Here is a 20,185-nt window from a genome sequence, read left to right as displayed (position 1 = left end):
TAGGAACTTATTTTTCAGGCGATGAATCGCAATTTCCGATTTTTTCTCAAAACACCTGAACGCACCACAACCTTATTATTAAACATAATAATAATAATAATAATAATAATAATTATAATAACATCCATTGAAAACACCCTCCTGAGTACGAGCTCATTCTCTTCAGCTTCCAGCCCTAATCCAAACATGCAATCTGTGTGTGTGTGTGTGTGTGTGTGTGTGTGTGTGTGTGTGTGTGTGTGTGTATAATGTGCAAAGTCTCTGGTTGAAACGTCCGGACCAATCAGCGCTCAGATCCAAGCGAACAAAGGTTCTCCGTGTGAGTGTTCTGAAGTTCTCCAAACGTGAAGTTGGAGGAGTGAAAGCATGAGTGGGACCCCTGAGAGTCGTTGCCCCCCCCCCCCCCCCCCCCCCCACCACACACACACACACACACACACACACACAGACACACACATGCACACTCACACACAGCTGCCCAGACCAGCTCAGCACTCTGATTGGTCATAAGATCAGCACACAGTGAGACACACAGCCAGCCAGCCTGCCCACACACACACACACACACACACACACACACACACACACACCTCTGAGGTAGTACTGTTGGAGTGCTCATGTGGTGGCAGACTCAGGCCGGCAGCCAGAGAGCAGATTTCGAAGTAATCCGGTCAAATACTTCGAGTACTGACGTCCAAAACAGAAAATACTTCCACAGTCCGGCGCTGCGTTTGGGAACATCGGCTAAAATCCCGATGCGGTTATTTTTATTTTATTTTTTTTGTCCAACCCGTTGCTTCTGGCTTCCCTTTTACCCAACGCACACCCACACACACACACACACATACACACACACACACGGTCGTCTCCGACCCGAATGCGCCTTCTTTTTGTCCCTGCTTTGCGGGAACGAGATCCGGCCTTTAAGAAAAACATCGGAAAAATAACAAAACCCGATCCAGGTGAGCGTTCTGAGGAGCCACTGCACATTTAGAGGAAAAAAAAAAATCAGTTTCTTCTCCTCCATCTCCTTTTTGCAGTTCTTAACACGCTGCAAATGCCACGACTACGAATAGTGGACTTACTGTTGGAGGTTTAGGCCGAAGCTGACGTAGCCAGGTGATAGTCGGGGTTCTTCTACCTGTAAAAATCCACGTTTTTCATTGGAGGACCTCACGGACGTGGCGGTTGGACGTCGTCTGGTTCTATAAGTGTGTCGTGAAGCCCGGCGGAAAAATTGAACGGCTCGGAAGGGGGGGGGGGGTTCGGTGGTACGAGACGCGTTCTGAGAGCGGAACGGCAAGGTCAAAGGTCGCCGCGTCGTCGTTTTTTTTTTTTTATGTCGCTCTGGGACCGAGCGGACGGGGAGCCGACAGAAGGAGCGACATTTGCGGCGACGAGAGGCGTTTCGTGGCCAAACAACTTGTGACCTTTGAACCTGTCAGATGTGGCGCCGTGAACACACACACACACACACACACACACACAATTTTGCAGGGTCGTCATTAACAGATGCCGTGAAATAGTTGTCCTCTTAAACGTATGACTTTTGCGATAGAGCTCAAATTAGGACGCCCCCTTGGAACAGAAGGCTTGACCCAGTGTGTGTGTGTGTGTGTGTGTGTGTGTGTGTCACTGTCTCCTCCAAAAGCCCGGAGCTCGTCTCCTGTCATGGCATCTTCATCATTCTTGGCTCCCGGGTCCGGCCCGGGCCGACTTGATCATTTGTTACCGTCCTGTTAAAACGCGACTCGACTAAATTCATCTGTTTGTGTTTAATGAAAAGGGGAAAAAAAAAAAAAACACGAAGGTTTTCTGCAGTTTCTACAGTTTTGAGTGAAAGCCAGTGAAATATTCTCAAAATTTCAATTCATCGAGCCAAAAGTGAGCTGGCCATTACTTGTTCCACAAAGTAAAAGTAACTTCAGTGTGGAGAAAATTTACCGTACGTTTAACACTTAAAAAAATGAACCCACATAGAGAATACACTCATTCTAGAGAATCAACCATGCGTTGCTACGGCAACACACTTTCACGACTACTGTGTGTCATAAACGTTGCGATTGCGGGGATGGAAGCCATCGATCCTCAATGAAGGAACGACGTGTGATTCACGTCCCGAGTCATGCGGAGGAGATCCAGAGCCTCCTTGGAGAGGGACGACGTCCTGACCTCCATCTGGAGATCCACCTCCAGACCTCGCCTTCGTTTTAGTCGCGTGATCATCACAACGGGCAGATACGAGAACTAGCTAACATGAGATGAGACGCGCTTTCATGATCCCGTGCTTGGAAAATTGTTTAGCAGCAGCAGCAGCAAGACATACAAGGACAAGCTGGCAGTGACAAGCTAGCTAAAAAGTAAATATTAAAAAAAAAAAAAGAAAAAAATGGCAAAATAAAGTAAAAAAGTAAAATAAGGTAAAATAAAGTAAAATAGTATAAAATAAATAAACTAAGTGTAAAAGTATAATTGATTTAAAAAAAAAAAAAAAAAAGAAACAATGTCCATGCTAATCGGGAAAGGTCCACGAACAATACTTGGCTTCTGGATAATAAAATAAAAATTATTTATAAGTAAAGATTTTTGAAATAGATACGTCTAAGGTCGTCCCTTCCTCTGCTGTAAACGGTCCGTTTCAAACATCGTTAACGTCACTGCCCGCATCCGTTGCAGACGGACTTGTATTTCTTCACTTGAAGACGTTTCGGCCCTCATCCCAGAGGCCTCTTCACTTCTAATGGCCTGTGGGGAGTTTGAGGGTTTTGGGCGGGTCGAGGTTATGGTGGCTGTTTATGTAAATGGGAGATATGATCGGCAGAAACTAGTCTAAGGGGGTTGCTATGCTAATGGGGGTGTCGTTGGTTGGGATAAAGAGCAACCCTTGGGGATTTAGCTGGATTTGTATGCGCAAAGGTAAAGCCAGACAAAGGGGTGCTTCCACTAGAGGGCAGTGCAGAGGTCGCCTCCGAATTCCGAGTTCTGTCCCTCGTTTCGGACGTAATGACATAAAACGAGGCGGCTCGGAAGACGACGGCGATCCTTCGTCCCGTTTATACCGCTGCCATTTTGTCCCTTTGTTCCCTTCGTTGGCAACATTTGAGCATACCGCGCGATACCGCCTTCCACGACTAACCCTGGTTCTGCTACAAACCCGCGAGCTCCCCGTAAACCTGCAGAATCCCGCACAAATTGAATGCAGAGGACGGACAGAAGGCTCCGTCGGGACGCATATCTAGCGAAAACAAAACTTTAGAATGCGCCAAAGAGCATCACCAGGTCAGGAGGTCGGGAAAAGTCAACGCTGGAAAAAACGATCTCGGACATTCGGACCGAGTCTGTGATATAAGTAGAAGATTGATAAGTAAACAAGCGTCTAACCTTTAAAATCAATGCTTCTGTTAGCGGGTACATTTTAACCCCATGGCGGTTTTAGATGTTCAGTGAAACTCGGTGATTCTCGTGTCGAAGGCCTTTGTTTACAAATACAAATAAACCGCAATGTTGTTTCCCAATTGCTACCTTTCGAACAAACCGAGGCGGCGGAGACGCACGTTTCCAAAAGGAGGTCGAACTCTAGATTACACGTTTCCGCGCAATTGTTTCCGATATGTTTTTTTTCCCATTTTTTTTCCTCGCTCCTGTTCCTCGAGGAAGTTTTCCTCCCGGCGTTTGCGACTAAAGCAGAAGCGTTTACCTCCACTTGAAGTCGTCTTGTCGAGAGGGGCGGGGGGGGGGGGATCAAAATAAAGAAAAAGAAAAAATAAATAAAAAAAGAATCAAAATAAATACACGCTATTATTAAACCCGGAGCCGTCGGGTTAAATTACAACCTTGCCTCCTGAGCTGCTGCCACTCAAGCAAAAAAAAAAAAAAAAAAAAGAATTAAAGAAAAGCTATTCTGTGAAAAAAGGAAACATGAACTGTACAAATAATCCAGAGGAAGTGATTCGAGGGCGGAGCCGCGGTCCATTTTTTCCCGCTTCACTTAGAATCAGGCCGACGGCGAGGTTACGTTTGCTAAATATTAGCCGCTAACGTGGTGCTGCTTCCTCGTTGGGCTGAGGAGGACATTTCGAGGCGGCCGAGTCGACTTTCCCCGAACACAACACGGGCCCGTCTGGTATTTCTCGACCCCGAACAAATTGTGCTCCGCTCTTGACCTCCTCGCACTGATTTATTCGGTTGCGCCGCCGCCTGAGCCGCTGACAGCTCGACAGCGAGCACGTGCTTTGCATGCACGTCTTTGCATGCACGTCGTGTCGACGCGAGACCACGAAATAACAAAGGCAGAATCACAAAGTTAAAGCTCGCTGACTTTGTCCAAGCTGTGAGGCGGCGGCGCTAACCAACGCGCCGCCATGCTAGCTATCATCATACTGAAAGGTGTCATGAACTAGTTGCTGAAAAAAAATAAAATGAAAAGTTATTAATGTATGAAACATAAAAAAAAATGTAAGTCAACACATTTTTTATAACTATATATAAAGTCTAAAGTCCATGTCCAAGCCCTTAGGACAATAAAGATATTGGGAACTGCAGTGTATCAAATCAAACCAAAACCTAGAATAATTTATAAATAGATTATAATAACAGGAATATTTTGGCCGTAATTAAATATTTTCTGTCTTATTTGATGAGAACAGACGTTACAAGTGAAGCAAAATGGGATGAATAGAGATTGCTTTATTTTATCAATTATTTAGAGCAAAATGGTAAATTATCTCGTAATAGCAAGTCCTAAATGGTAATTCCTATAATCTTTTGTCTGCTCTTTCGTTACATCAATAAATCTTCACAATGGAATAATAATAATAACGCTAATAATAATAGAATTATTATTATTATCATCATTATATTATTATTGTTGTTATTTGCATTGTTAGAGTGAGAAAGTAGCTGAGGTGTGATGAAGAAATAAAGTGAAATTGTGGTCCTTATGCCATGAAATAGAAAAGCCACTGGGGATTTCAAAAGCAAAGCACGCATCACGGTGCACTTGGCAGACGTCACATCCAAGCATATTATTGTTTGTCCAATAATTATAAAATTGACATCAACAAGAACAACAAAAAAAAAAAGATACCCAGAGGAAAGCAGCAGTCATTATCTAAGTAGAAATACTATGAGTCGGATGTGTACTTGCACCGGTAGCATCTCTAGCCTCATTAATAGACGCCGTGATCAAATCCCCACCGGTGGAAATGTGAGATGTGTCGCCCCCCTCCCACCCTCCGCCTCCTCCTTCCCCACGGGGACGCTGCAGTATTTCTCCGACTTCCTGTAAAACCTACGGACCCGTTTATAACGCAGCCGAGGCCGCCCGACTGCTGATCAGGAAATCCGGATCACAGAATCTAGCCGGGGAAGCTGGGTCGGGGTTGGATTTATGCCCCCGAGCCCGGAGCCCCCTCCCCAGACGGGGTAATAACTCTCATGCCGCTCACTGGGTGACAGCGCCACCCCCGACTTCAAATGGTAAATTATTACCGAAGAGTCCTGTGGGATTTTTCCAGGGGTGAAACTCCAAACACACTGTTGCCTAGTCTGGGGAGGTTCTCAGTTGTCCAGGTCACAGTAAATTCTTGTCAAATCTTCTTCTCATAGCAACTGGGCTTGATTTTTCCTCCTTTGGAGACATTGCACCTCCCGCCCGAGAGGTTTCTTCACTCCGACACTGTAGTCTACTTTGTTTTTTGGTATATTTTTGGGGGCACGGGCCCAAACCCCTTCTTGGTGCATGAAGAGGATTGGTGCGCTTATTCTTTCGTTCATGCTAACGGCACATCGGTAAACGGGTACTTCCGTTTCAAACGTTTCGCCCCCTGCGTGATTTACGTTGCCGTAGTCGTTACGTAATAGTTCACTTCCGATCTCCGCTTCGGGAAGTGGCCGTAAAAGGCACTAACCAGGCAACTGACATCTCAGCGTGTGGACAGGAGGAGCAGGGACCGCTAACCTTCTGATTGGACGGATGCCCATTCTACATGTGGATGGAGAATTTTCCCTGGTGACACCAACGCCATATTGTATTCTTCTCCGTTCACTGCATTTGGCTATGCGTCCGCCATCTCCATGAAAACATACCGTTTCGCAGGAAATGCACAAAAGGCTCCGTCACGTATTTAACGTTAAGCATAAGTGAGCCTTTTAGGCTTCATTTGAAGGATTATGTACCGGGTAGGTGGAAAAATTAACCAAGTCGCCATAATGAGGATAAAATGTCATCGATCGGGGCACCAGAAAATCCATATGCTAGCACAAAGTAATAACCGTCTCTCTTATTATGTACCGAGCCAAAAGGAAAAAGCTGATTATTTCTTAATTACCAGGCTGCAGACAGCGTCAGTCAGCGTCCAATTAAAGCTATAATGCTTTTGAAAAACAATTACACGGGAAAGATGGAGTGCCTTTGTCCGAGCATTAATAAGGTTTGCGCTTAGACAGGCTAGCAAAGAAAAAAAAAAAACAAAGAAAACACTGGTTTTCCTCGTACATACGCTTCCTGGTCGCGCCTTTTTAGCCGAGACGAACAGCAGCGAGCGGCGTCCGTCTCAGTCTTCACACCCGGTTGCAGGTGTGCAGGAGTTTCCGGCTGGCGCCATCTTTGCATTCGCTTTTGCAGAGCTAATAGATCAGCCGCCTGCGGCGTATGATATCAGACGGATTTCTGAATATTTCACGAAGCTACACGCGTCAACATGGCTACACCTCATGCATAAATCCTGGTTTGCATCAATAATACACACCGCGTTAGCACGCCTGCGCACCGCGCGCTAAATGTGCATTTTGTCACCCGGAACCACACAAAGTATTTATCTAGCGAAGGAATCGAGATCAGAGTATCGGTGCCTACCTGCTTGTGACTCCGCGGCTCTGTGCCGGTTTCATTTTCCTTCTCGCGCTTCGTAAAACCGCCAGTGTCGCCGGTCATCTCGGCAACGGCGCCCCGAAGCCGCTCTGAAGTCGTCTTCAAACGGCGGAGGATATTGAAGGGGGGGACGGCGTTTTGTTTTCCTTCCTCTCTGCACGGGGCTGTTCTTCGGGGCCGAAGGCAAATAAAAAAGGAAAAAGAAAAAATGCCGCTGATGAAAACACAGGAGGATTCGGGAAATCCCCCGCAATTCAGAGGCGACAAAACAGCTCCGGTCTCGACTTTGGATTCGCCCCCTCAATTAAATCAAAGTCCCCCGCAGCCGAGTGTTTAAGGCCCAGCGCCTCGTCTGTTTAAGACCGCCGAAAGAAAACAGTGTTATCGTTTATCCGGATCGGTAGAACCTGGAAGTTTGTCGCCAGACAAAAATGCCAAAGTGGTAACAAGAGGTACAGCAGCAGAAAATACCGGGATCTTAAGATTCATTGTCTACAAAGGTTAGCTTGCGTAGAAGGTCAGCGGGTTTGCGTTCAATGCTGGGTTCAACCGACAAGGGTCACCTTTCGATCACGTCTTGAGACAAACATTCACCCGACGACGGACAATTTACAGCCTTCGAGGAACCTACTGACTGGTTTTGGACTGCGGGGGAAAGATTGAGAAGTTGGAAGAAGGCAGTGAGAACCAGATTCGAACCTTCTTACTTAGAGTTTGGATTTTGGAGGCGGACAGAGAGCTAGGAGAGCAGCTTCCTGATAACTGTGGCTTAGTTGGTAGAGCACGGCGTCCCTTATAATTTAAAAACTCCGAAATGCCCTTGAGCAAGAAGCTGAACCCCAAGTTGCTCGTTGTTAGCGCCTAGCATGGAAGCTATGCAGCCGTGTGTGTGTGTGTGTGTGTGTGTGTGTGTATGGGCGAATACCGGAAAGCAAAAGTTGCTCTTTTGTTCCAACAAACGACACCCTGTTAGCTTAACCTTTTCTTTGTGACTGGTTTCATATCTGACAATATTTTCATGGTGCGGCGGATAAACACAACAAAATAAAATGAAACGACCAACACAAAAACTGTGGTATTTTGTAAACATAATAATAAATACGAATTCACTGTGTACTTGGATGAAACTTTAAAAGCGGCGTCTTCAAGACATGCGTCAACAACATGACAAGAGTAACGTCCTTTCTGCCCCTGGACGCTCTCTGGTCGTTATGGTAACGCTGAAACATGCCTTCAAAATAAGATACGGCACAAAAGAAATATATAGTATATGAAAAATACAACTCTAAACGCTGAATCAATGAAAGCCTTGAGCTTGTTTTTCTGCAACTAGACAGTCCCAACAAGGGGTGCAACATAAGTACATTGCTTAAGTCCAGTCTACTACGTCATTTTGTTTTGGTTGCTGTGACTGCAGAAAACTCCGCTTCACACAGATATCCGTCCTTCGTGTTCCTGCTTTTTTTTTCTTTCAAAATACTCCAAAGGCTTGTTTTTCAATGCAGGGTGCTTGGTCTCCAAGTGGCAAAGCGGTCTTGAAGGCTTCATTGCCTCCTTGGAGAGCCGCTCGCCGCGTATTATGCGGCTCGGGCTCGGTGCGTTGGCATCACCTGTTGCGACAAATCCACATTTTAAGCAGGCCTCCTGGTATTGTTTGTTAAATGCAGCTTTCTTTCTCTTAGTGGTCATAGGCTCTTCGACTGTCTCCTCGCTGGGCTTTTCCCCTCTTTCCAAAGACGTCTGATTTTCTCTCATTTTGCCAGCTTGTGGGTTTCTTATTAGCGTTTACGTATCACGAGATAAGCATCTTGACATGCGTCATCGGTGAATGTAATAAAGAGAATTTGGTCTTTTTTCAAAATAACACGTCATTCAGACTCTTACTCGGTTGGCGACCGCCGCAAAGTCCATAAGACCGACATGAAGAGAACTCAGCTGACTCGGGGATTCAAACTGGACGGCGCTGAGGCCACATTTTTCGAGCGTCGCGGTCGTGAAAGTCGTCGGTCATTGTCACGCTTCGTCTGCCGATTCTCCCGATCCGACACCGTCAGACTCAGGTCGTTTCTTTCCGCCTGAACTTTCCTCCTAATGGTTTTTCTGCCGGGCCCCGGGGCCCGACGGGAGGGCTAATCAGCCCGCATTAACCCCGCCGCCGCATGTCTGGTGGCCCGCTCACCGCTGTCTCTGTCCTCCATCATCGCGCGGTAATAGAACCGTAAATCAAAAATCAATAAGTGCGTGTGGAGTGTAATCACAGTATTCTGCTAATGAGCCCCTTTTCTGGTGTGGAGGAGTTATCGACAAATGCGCAAACAAAAAAAAAAAAAAAAAGAAAGAAATGGGGACCCCTGCTTGGTGAAGAGATTAGCATAAGAAAGGAAAGCCTTGTGAGGAAAGTTATTACGAAAATGAGGTGCATTGGAATTCATTCATGAATTATCTATACAGCTCGTCCTGCATTCGGGGTCGGGGAGCCTATCCCAACTGTGATTGGGCGAGAGGCGGGATCATCACGACGCCGGTCGTCGGTCGATCACAGGGCCACTCTTGTAAACGTACAACTATTTACTCTGATTGACAAGTCACAGATGTACAACTATTCACCCTCTCATTCACATGACGTAGAGAAGCATACAAGTCTGGGGAATGCCCGATTTAGGAAATCCCGAGAAACAGCTTATTTTGGCTTATTTTCAAAATAATTGAAATAATAAATACATAAAGGTACATTCATATTGGAAAAATCTGTGGTTTAGCGACAAATTGTGATTTAAAATTGAATAAAAAAAAAAAAACAATAAAAAAAACTGCAAAACAGTGAGGCCGGTAAAGGTGAACAGGGGCCACCAAACCTTCATATTCACATTAATTCACATGAATTCACTGGTCGCCCATGGACCTCCTGCATGTTTTTGGGCTATAAGAGGAACGCCGAGAACATGGATACTCCACACAGAGAGGCCCTCCCTGCGGAATCGAACCAGGGACCTTCTTGCTGAGAGGCAGCAAACACTTTACATTCTTCTGCAAGCCTTAATGTCTTATTCGGCGTCACGGGGCGAAAAAACCCACGTCGCGGCGTAGAAGCTGCCTATTTAGATCTTACAGCTGGAAGGCCGACCGTTCCCGGCTGTCAGCTCGGCGCGGCTCACATCGGCGGATAAATAAATGCACTCCAGCAAATAGTCTCACTCGCGTTGCGTGCACTCCGGGCGCGGCAGCTCTAATAAGGCTCTATTTTAATGACCGGGCTTCGCTGCCTGCTGATCTGGGGAGAGGATGTGGGTAGGGTGGGTAGATGGGGGGGTTAAAATGATGTCCTCACGGTGTTTGAAGGTCACATTATGGGGACGATTTGGCTGACAGGCGTCACGCTCCCCGCGGCCATCGCACTAACAAGGCGGCGCGATCCCTGCGTCTCCCACCCCTGCACCCCCGGTGACATTTCATCATGGCCGGGATAATCTTATGCAAGACACTGAAACGACCGTTCATTTGCAGGTAATTAAGCCCCAGTGACTTACAGTGGGAAAAGCACCGTCGACTGTACGGCCGGGCGGCTCTGCGCTGGAAGGTTAAGCGAAACTGTCGCGTCGGAACGGATGATGAGGAGCGGCGTCGGCCTTCTTCCCGTTTCCCCGATCGAGCGGCTCTGAGGTTTCGCGAACGTTTCTAGCAGGGAGGCGCTGTTGGGACTTGTTGCAGGGTCATTAAAGGGCGTTTTCTTGTAATCTAGCAACAGGTGACATGAAAAGAGCTAATCAGTAGTTTCAAATCAATAAAATTACAAACAACTGTAGTTTTCATGCTATAAAGCGCACTTAAAGTCTGTCAATTTTCTCAGTAGGCCTTATGTATGAAGTCTTGTGCTTACTGACTTTGAACCAATTTTATGCGGTACACTGCGCTCAAACATCTGTCAAAATGCTTTAGGGTGACTTTGGTAAGCGACGAAGCCGCTCCGCTCGATTGATTGTCGGACCAAAGTCGGCCCTCGGTTGAATACGGGTTGCAACGCCAGATAATGTTAGATAACTAATTATATAGTGCCGGACTACAATATTGTTCCAACCTCAAACTGACTTCAGGTGTCCACTATGGCAACGATAAGCCAATCAGAGAACAGTATGTAACTTTTTGTAATACCGGTACGTACTGCACTTTAACAGATTATTAGTGTACATTTGCATGTATGAGGACCCCAAAAAATGGCACTTATTGTGAGACATGCTTACGAAGCAGAATTCTAACTCAAGGCTATCAGTCAGGCAGTAGCTGATGGGAATAGAGCAGCCGTGAAATAATTCAGCATTAATGAATCAATGGTACGGAAGTGAAGGAAGCAAGCAGATGAACTGTAAAGAAGACAAAATAAAGTTTCCGAGGGAGCAAAGCAAGATGGCCGCAGTTAGAGGACAAAATTGACAAGTTGGTTATTGAACGAGCCAATGAGTTGAATAAAGTTTGACTTAACTGTTTTGTTTCGCTGGATATACCCTATGTTTTAGCATGCGCCTTATAATGAAGTGCGCCTTATGGTCCGCAAGATATGTCTTTTCTGGGCATTGCAGAGGCTGGAGTACAAGAATTGAGAAATTCCAAGGGCAGCCATAGAGGGGACCCCGACTGGGCGAGAAGGTTAGCATAGGTAGAAAAAAAAAGGCTTGGTGAGGAGAGGAAAGCTACGTTAAAAATTAGCAAAAAAATTAATTCCCTCATCAATTAATTGTCTATCCCACTTATTCTGCACTCAGGGTTGTATCCCAACCACAGGCAGGGTTCACTCGGGGCCAGCCAATCACAGGGCCACATATAGAGATGTACAATCATTCACTCTTACATTCCTGTCATAAGTAGACAAGCAACCTCGGCGGGTTTTGTCTTCATGTCTCTGGGAGGCAGATTGACCTGCCAGAACGGACGTGCTTTTTCCGTCGCCATGACGGCGTTGACACTTTCCACCCAACCGTTAACCGCCTGAAAGTATGAAATCGCTACGAAGCTCAGAAGTGACATCTTCGGGCGCAAGACGTGAATGGAAAGTCTGATGTTAACTTTCTCCTTCAAGACTTGACGCTTCAAACCGTGTTTAACATTCACAAAGTCCTTGTCAGAAACTGCGAAAAAGATCACGGGGGAACAAGAGGGCCGGAAACAAACAGTAGGATGGCGAAATCTTCCGTATCGGTGTCAGGCTACGCCCCCTAGCTGTGATAAGCGATGCTAGTCGGAGTTTAGAGCTCAAATGTGCTAACATTAGGTACGTAAAGAAGTATGGTCCGTTTGACACATAGCCAAACATTACTGGCCACATGACTGCGGAGGTTGTCCAGGTCATGGTGAATTCTTGTCCAAATCTTCTGGTCTTGTCTTCACTTCAACAAACACCATGTACCGGTACATTTCAAACCCCGCAAAACCCTGAGGCAAAAACCGGTGCACCCCAAGGACAAAGCAAGATAGAGAATGTAGCGTACGCTGTCTCTTGCACTTGGGATTGTGATGGCGTCAACATCGGACAAATGATGGCCCAAGACAGATGAGCCACCACTTTAGGACAAGGCCTTCTGCACCCTTCAAACAACCAGGAAAGACCCAACACCAGAACCGGCACCCGGTAACGTCCACATGATCCAACAGGTGTCCCTCCATTGCTTGGCTTTACCCATTCACATTCCAATCCAGATCCACAAAGAGGCTCTTAGTCTACCTAAACTAGACCCGCCCCAAACCCTGGCGGTTACATTCAGACACTCCCCAGAAGAACTGAAGAAGCCTCTTGGATGAGGGCTGAAACATCTTCAAGTGAAGAAATTCAAGTCCATTAGCCAAGACAAGAAGATTTGGACAAGAATTCCCCATGACTTGTATGACTGAGAACCTCCACGGACATGAAGTGAAGAGTGTACATGGCGACTTGTAGAAGAGGCCTCTAAGGAAGATGGCGAAACACAACGGAGAATTCATCTCCCTGGTTATTCCTGCGCCAAGTTATCCTCTTCCCCACGACTTCCGTTAGCACTGCTACGTTTGCTTCGATTCGTGTACATGGACGGACAGGAGGCTCGGTCCGTAAACATATTTATTGTTGAGCCCGGTACTTATTGTTTGGGAATAACGTCATCTGACGTTACCGGGGAAACACAAGGGGCGAGCAAATCTTGTCCCTCTGAGATCCTTTTTCCAAATTGAGTGTATTTGGGTGCCAGAAATGGCGTTTCCATGGGAATTAAACATTCAGATGGAAAAAAAAAAAAAAATCCTCTCCGCGAGGACATAAATGACAGAGTGAATTTTTCACATTTTAAGTTTTAACAATAGGAACTGAAACTTGTTTGTTTTCTATCCTTGTGGGTTCTCCATCCACCCACTGCAGCTTGACTGAAGCCCTCATGCTACTTTCGGGTGAATAGTTGGACGTCTCAATATGATTGACAGGTGACTGGATTAAACCCCGCCCCTTTCGGAAGCAGAGTCAGCTGGGATTGGCTGAATCCACTGCGGCCCCGAGCCCGGGATTAACAGACGAATAGTGAATAAATGAACTTCCGTAGGTATCGACAAACCCTACCTCCGCTCACGAACCAAAACAGAAAATAATCAATCCTCTGTGGCACAAAACTTATTCACAATGCGGCGCAACTTCTCGGCGAGCATGAATTTTTTTTTTTTGCTCTTTTGTTGAGTGTAGAAGGGGAAAAAAAAAAAACATAATCTCTTCACTTTGTGCAACGTTGGCGCTAATCTCATGAAAACAAATCATTAAGAGCAGTAAAATGTAATTATAGCAAATAATACTACATAAAAAATACTGGATAAGTGACTTTGTTTATCACAGAAATGCAGTAATACTCGATGCACGGGATTGTGACTCCTCTGTTAAGGGCTCCATGTTTTGGGTTTGATTTAAATTGGAGACGTGGCCCGAGCTAATGTAAGGTCCAACTTCAAAGCGGTCCGATTCCCGTCAGATCTGGTCCTCGCCGGCCGCCCCCGAGCCAAAATATGCCATTTCCTGTATCGCCGTTCCTCCGGCCGCCGCGCAAATTAGGGAAGCGTTTAAGTCGGACATTTACGGGCTTATCGTTTTTCGGACCGGAGTCGGCATTTTTACTGGATCTTTGCGCGACGGCACGTCCCGTAGCGTCGCTACACGGAAATCTCCGGATCGGGCGCTTACGGGTCGGCGCAGTCGACCCGTTCCTCAGGTTGCTTCTGGAAGCGTTTATTCAAGGGGGGGGGGGGGTAAAGAAATTTTGCGGTTCGTTCCGCTGCCTCGCTCGAATCGGCGAATCGTCTTGGGGGTCGAAAACCTTCAGCGTTTGATGGCGTTCCAAGTGCGTGCCGCAGGATTTTTGCGACCCCCCGCTGTTAGAATGAAGCTACGTATGACAGGAGGCCCCGGGGCGGCCAGATATCGGAGTCCCGCCGACGGGGCCTCCCGTCCTTCTCGTCAGCAGCGTCACTTCCAGCGTGACTCGCTGCTCCGTATGTGGAATTGCAGGGTAGTATTGACGATAAAATTGACTTTGACTGTTTTCCTCGCGAGGCCTCCGCTACGTAGCGGGCGCGAGGTGAGGAGATTAGCGCTCCCAGGGTTAGCGGATTATTTCTCGCCGTAGGAACTTTCTGCAGGAGGCGGATTCTTTGTGCATAAAAGACAGCAGAGGAACATTTCGGCTCCTCCTCCATTTTGTCAGGGTCTCTTTAACGGTTCTATGGGACGGAAGTCATTGGTGATTTGGGGGCTCATCATTTTTGAAAGTATCATAATCTCTGCTGTTTTCTTGTGACAAGATAGAGTGATGACGCGGTCCAAGCTCTTCTGGCCTGCGACAGCACAGAGGGTTTCCAGGGCTGCCAGAGGACCATCAATATTTTGGCCAAAATAAGTGCGGAGTTAGCTAACTTTGGGGTTCTTCAGGGAGAAGATAAAATAACTTCAACCCGTCTGATGGTCCTTGGGTATAAGTCCCACCGTGCGCTGGGCTTTCCATGCTATCCGTGACGTCTTCTTCTGTGTGGTTTGTTTATAAGCGTGACGCTTAGGGAACTTTTTGCAGTTCCTAGAATCTTTTCGGGATCCGGCACGTTTCTTGGGGTGTTCGGACAGCAGAGGAACCAGGGACCACGGAACTCTGCTCCTTAGCTCCGAGGCAGTGCCTTTTTAGACTTCCTTAGCCATTCATACGCCCTAAAACTTGTTAGCCACGCCGATTAGCAGACACTTCTCGTCACCGCTCAGCTGTTTTTTTTGGACAGAACCAGCGAGAAATGGTGCGACAAAGAGCAGAGGAACATCAACAAGTTCGGCGTTAGCTAGCCGAGCAGGAGCAAATTAGTCGCCGCTAAGTTCACCCACATGGGTGACGTCCTCAGGGTTGAACTAGAAGCAACTTCTGGCTCCACCTGCACGCCAAACAAGTTGGACTTCACTTCTGTTTCTTGCCTGCGGAGGTTCTCCGTCATCCGGATCATGGTGTATTCTTGCGGACCAAACTCGACCAAAACTCAGGATGTTTTCATCCACTCTTTCATCTTCTTGCTCCCTTCACGGGTCACCACAGTGAATCCTCCATCTAACTTTATTCCCTGTATCCTTACGTCATGTCCGTGGTTAGCATACCTGCAGCGTGTTGCCCTCATCGTCTTCAACGTCGACGTCTTCGTCGTCCTTTCGTGGAGGGCAGTTCCTGGAACCGAATTCAAGTCCTCGGGAATGAGTTCGCAGAACGGTTAGCCAAAAACGGCTATTTCGACGTTCTGGCCTAACGGACGGCCGTATTTATAAGTTTTTTTTTCCACGTTACTTCTCAGACGGAGCTAGTCGGTCGCGTACCTGCGCCGAGTTCCTCCCTCTCCGTCTCGGGGGCGGGAGCGCGATTGTCAATATATTTTGCAAGTGTTAGGCAGCAAAGTGAAGCGGTGGCTCTCGCGGGAGCTGACCTTAAGCTGTTATTCTATAAATATTAATAAAGCCTGCTATCTTGCCTGGGAGGAAGCTAACAGTTTGCCCGTGTCACAGACCGGCTTCGGCGTGACAAGTAGTGAAAAGAGTGATGAGATGAGAGAGACGGAGGCGCTAAGATGACATTTAGTGACAGGCCTCATTCATCAAATATGAAATGCCATCACCGAAAACAGAAGCTGCGCGATCCGACCTCTGCCCCCCGAAACACGGCAAACAACACCTTCAATGGGTTTTATTTTTGGGCTCTTCATTATTTATTTTTCGATTACGACTCCCTCTCGGCCCGCTAATCTCTTAAACCTTTTGTTGCGCCGGGAACTCTGTACTTTGTGTGTCGGCGTTTGTTGTCCCTGCGGGCGTTGTGATGTGGATTTTCTTTTTAATATTGTTGCCTGCTTGTTTTCCGCTCCTACGCTAATTTTTTATCAGCGTTGCCGCTTGTTCGGGAGGTTTTTCTCGAGCGAAGTTGCCTTCCGGAGCAGATTAGTTGCCGCTAAGGTCACTTGGAATGAAGAGCCCACACGTCCTCAGGGTTGAACTAGCCGCTACTTAGGCTACATCTGTACAACAAACAAGTTACACTTCACCTCTATTTCCTGTCTTGGGAGGTTCTCAGTCATACATGTCATGGTGAATTCTTGTCCTGTACCATAACCCAGACACGCCCAAAACCCTGGCAGTTGTATCGGGGAAACTCCCCACGGGTCGTTAGCGGTGCAGAAGCCTCTCGGACGACGGCCGCGACGTCTTCAAGTGAAGACATTCAGGTCCAGTTGCCACGACAAGAAACTTTTGACCTCTATTTCTTCTTGTTCTTCGAGCCGCTCCCCTCGGGAGTCGCCACAGTAAATCAACCTACTCCTTCTAACATTATTCCCTGTATCCTCTTCTCTCACACCGACTGACTTCATGTCTTCTTCCACTCTGTCCATAAATCTCCTGTCTGGTGTTCCTCCAGGCCTCCGACCCGGTAGGTCCAACCTCAGCATCCTTCTAGTATCTCTACCGCTACTAAGTAAACCCAACGGGCCCGATGTAGCTCCGAAGGGACACGAGCCAATGTTCTCCTCGCGCAGGTCCAATGAAGGGCAACCGACGTTGAACTTGTGCCAAACTAAAAATGCGAGTTGTAGTCAGAGAAGATGAAGGTGAGAGAAAAGATGTTGTCTTGTTTACTGTGGAGAAGACAGGAGGACGAGCCGGAGGGAGCAGAGATGAAGATATGGAGGTTCTCTTTTGGGGGTGAGTGAGTCCAAAATCAGACCGAGATGGTTTGGACGTGGACCGAGGAGGGATGGTGGAGATCTGGGAAGGGTGGAACTGCAGAGAGGAAGTTTATGGATGGAGGGGAAAGAGGACAGGAAGTTAGATGATGTGAGAGAAGAGCGCGCTCAGGTGGAGGGAGATGATTGGCTGTGGTGACCACTGAAGGAAGAGAGGAAGGAGATCATTGAGCGCTCTGACTCAAGGCTAAAATTCAAAGAGAGATGATTATTAAACGTACGGAGAAGAGGTTTGGAGGTTTTCATTTAGAACATTTTCATTTTTGCATCAAGTCACAGGAACGAGTACGAAACAAAAGGAGCGGCACTTATTTTACTTTTACAAAATCGTCAGCGGCTCTTTTTGATTTTCTTCTTCCGAGTCAGAAAAGCTGCACCACTTTTAAATTCTTTATTTGGAGTTGCAACACGGCCTCTATTTCGGTCTCCCATATTCCAGCTTGTCGGTTTTACGTGCCGCGTATTAGCCGGCTCGGAAAATGTCGGGAATTAAACGTTGCCTAAATAATGAAACTCAAGTGCGGGAACTCTCTGCGAATTAAATCACTTCTATGCTCGTGGGATCTTCTTCTTCTTCTTCTTCTTCTTCTCCTCCTCCAGATTCACTGTCAGTTTGACTGGCAAAGGTCCAACTTGCAAACACTTTCTCTCATTACAATGTGGGCTGAACATGCAAACAGTGCCTAACTACCCCCCCCCCCCCAACACACACACACACACACACACACACACACACACACACCACCCCCACACTGCCCGGACTGAGGTCCCCTTTCATCGGCTGCCAAAATCTGCCTTTTGAGCAAAACTGTGCCTCCATTTTTGTTTTGTTTTTTTTTGAAGTGTATTTTTGCTAATTCACGCCACGGCGAACAGTCACACGGGTCTCTTCGCTAACTCTTTATTTCTACCCGGGTCCTCCGTGTTCTCGCCGTGTTCTCCGTTTTCCTTCCACGATTCAAAAGCAGTCAGAAAAGACCAAACTCCACGTAGATGTGAATGCGATCAAATGGCTGCATATGATTGACAGCCGACCGGTCTGAGTTAAACCCCGCCTCTTGGCCAAAGTCATCCGGAATTGGCTGAAACACCGACAAAATCCTGAATGTGGCGTATAAGATAAGATAAACTTTATTAATCCCCTTAGGGCAGGGGTGTCAAACTCACAGACAAACTCACATACGCCCAATTTGACATAAAATCAGTACCTAGAATTGACGCTAAGTCCAATTTTTTTTTTTTGTGTTAGTGTAAAGGTGTAAATCTTTATATGTAATGAACTGTTCCTCTAGAAAATACATGAGGAATAAAAATTAAAAATGAATATTCAAAAAAGAATTGATGAAATTACACCCTAAAGATATTGTTTAGGGTGTAAAAGAGAAAATCTTGTCACTGTGGGAAAATTTGCAACTAGAATTTATTAGAAAATCTATTGCTAGCATGTATAAGAGGAGGTATCATGTTTAAAAGGCTAATGGTGGCTATTCTGGTCATTAAATCTTTCTAATTTTGCTAATTTTCTTTGCTATTGTTTTTGCGTTTTTTTATACAAATATGAAAAGAAAAGATCATTTTAACAATGTCACTGGACATTAAATCATCAAAAAAAAATGATTTTCTTTTCAAATTTTGAAGCAAAAAATACATTGCAAAGTTTCATTTTTTTCCTTAACGTTTTTTTTTTTTTTAAACCCACTGTATAAAACCCCCAGCACGGGCCGCACTAACATAAAGATTTAAATTCAGGCAGGGGGTCACAAAATATTGTTTTGAGGGCCGCAAGTCTGAGACCTCTGCCTTAGGGGAAACTCATAGCAGCGTAACAGTTATAATGTCAAAAATGGAAAAACAAAATAAATATGAATATAATATATAGACAGTTAGAAGACAGACGATAGCAAGACATCCACGAATAGATAGAAAGCAACAACAACACAGGATAATAATGGACAACATAAAGGACCGGTAAGGTTGAAAAATACACAACCAGAACTAAACCACAATATAAATGAGTGACAATGAGTGACAATAACAATGATGTATGTATGTGTATGTGCGGTAAATTAAATTAACAAATTAAAAACAAAAATAAATTGAAGCCACTGAAAAGTGATGAGACCGTCTCCATCATTGTGCGCAAACAGGTTCTCCCTTTAAAACCAAGATCTTGGCAGGAAGCATCCTGTTAGCTTGTAGCCTGCTAGCTTGTAGCCTGTTAGCTTGTAGCCTGTTAGCTCAAGCAAAGTCGTCACCGTCCTTTCGAAGAGGCGATTTAATAAGAACCCGAACGTATGCAAATCATATTCCGGCCTCTCCTCGGTGAGCGTAGGGACGCGAAGCGACGAAGAGCGAGTTGATTGACAGCGGGCGAAGAGGCGGGGCTTAACCTGGAGCCGCTCGCCTGTCAATCACAGGCGGCGCACACAGAGACGTGAAACCCAGTCACACTGACGGACAACCAAGTCTGCAATAATGAACCCAAAGACTGTTTACAGATTGTGGGAGGAAGATGGAGAAGACATCTGTATCCCCCTCAGAATGGAACCAGGAAACTTGTTCCAGTGATTTGGGGCTGTCCCCGCCCCCTCCCCGCCCGCCGCCCTGATCAATAAATATGTCTAACATGATGTTGAAATCGCCGGCGGCGTCGTTGAGATGAATGGGCGGCGAAGAGAAGAATGTTCCGGCAAAAGCTATTCAATGCTTTTGCCGCTAACATACATCATCTCACATTCGCCGCCTCTTGGACTTGAATAGAGAAGCCCTCTGCAGAGGACACACACACACACACACACACACACACACACACATGCAGATTCCACGTGACACACACCGAGACCTCCCCCGATGAGTCAGGGCTTTCCATCAGGTCAGCTCCCTGTTCGTGTTACCCGACGCCGTTACACTTTAGACCCAATGGCCTTCCGAAGGCGGCGGCGCAGATGCTAACGGCGCGCTAGCTAGCGGCACGCTCGCTAAAAGTCAAGACACGCGCGGCGAATCGGCGGCGTCTCCTGAAGCCATCTCGTTAATGCCGTCCCCGGCGATGAGATG

General features: G+C 46.6%; 1 protein-coding gene across 1 annotated transcript in view; it reads left to right on the top strand.

The window, feature by feature from the left end:
- The window catches only part of tenm4 (teneurin transmembrane protein 4), a 191,243-nt gene that overhangs the window by 974 nt on the left and 170,084 nt on the right, over window positions 1-20,185 (top strand). The window lies entirely within an intron of this gene.

The sequence above is a fragment of the Fistularia commersonii genome, chromosome 18 (assembly GCF_037954325.1).
Source record: "Fistularia commersonii isolate RoL2024-O1a breed Wild chromosome 18, RoL_Fcom_v1.0, whole genome shotgun sequence".
Lineage (NCBI taxonomy): Eukaryota > Metazoa > Chordata > Actinopteri > Syngnathiformes > Fistulariidae > Fistularia > Fistularia commersonii.
The sequence above is the reverse complement of the archived record's forward strand: the minus strand, read 5'-3'. Positions and strand labels throughout refer to the sequence as shown.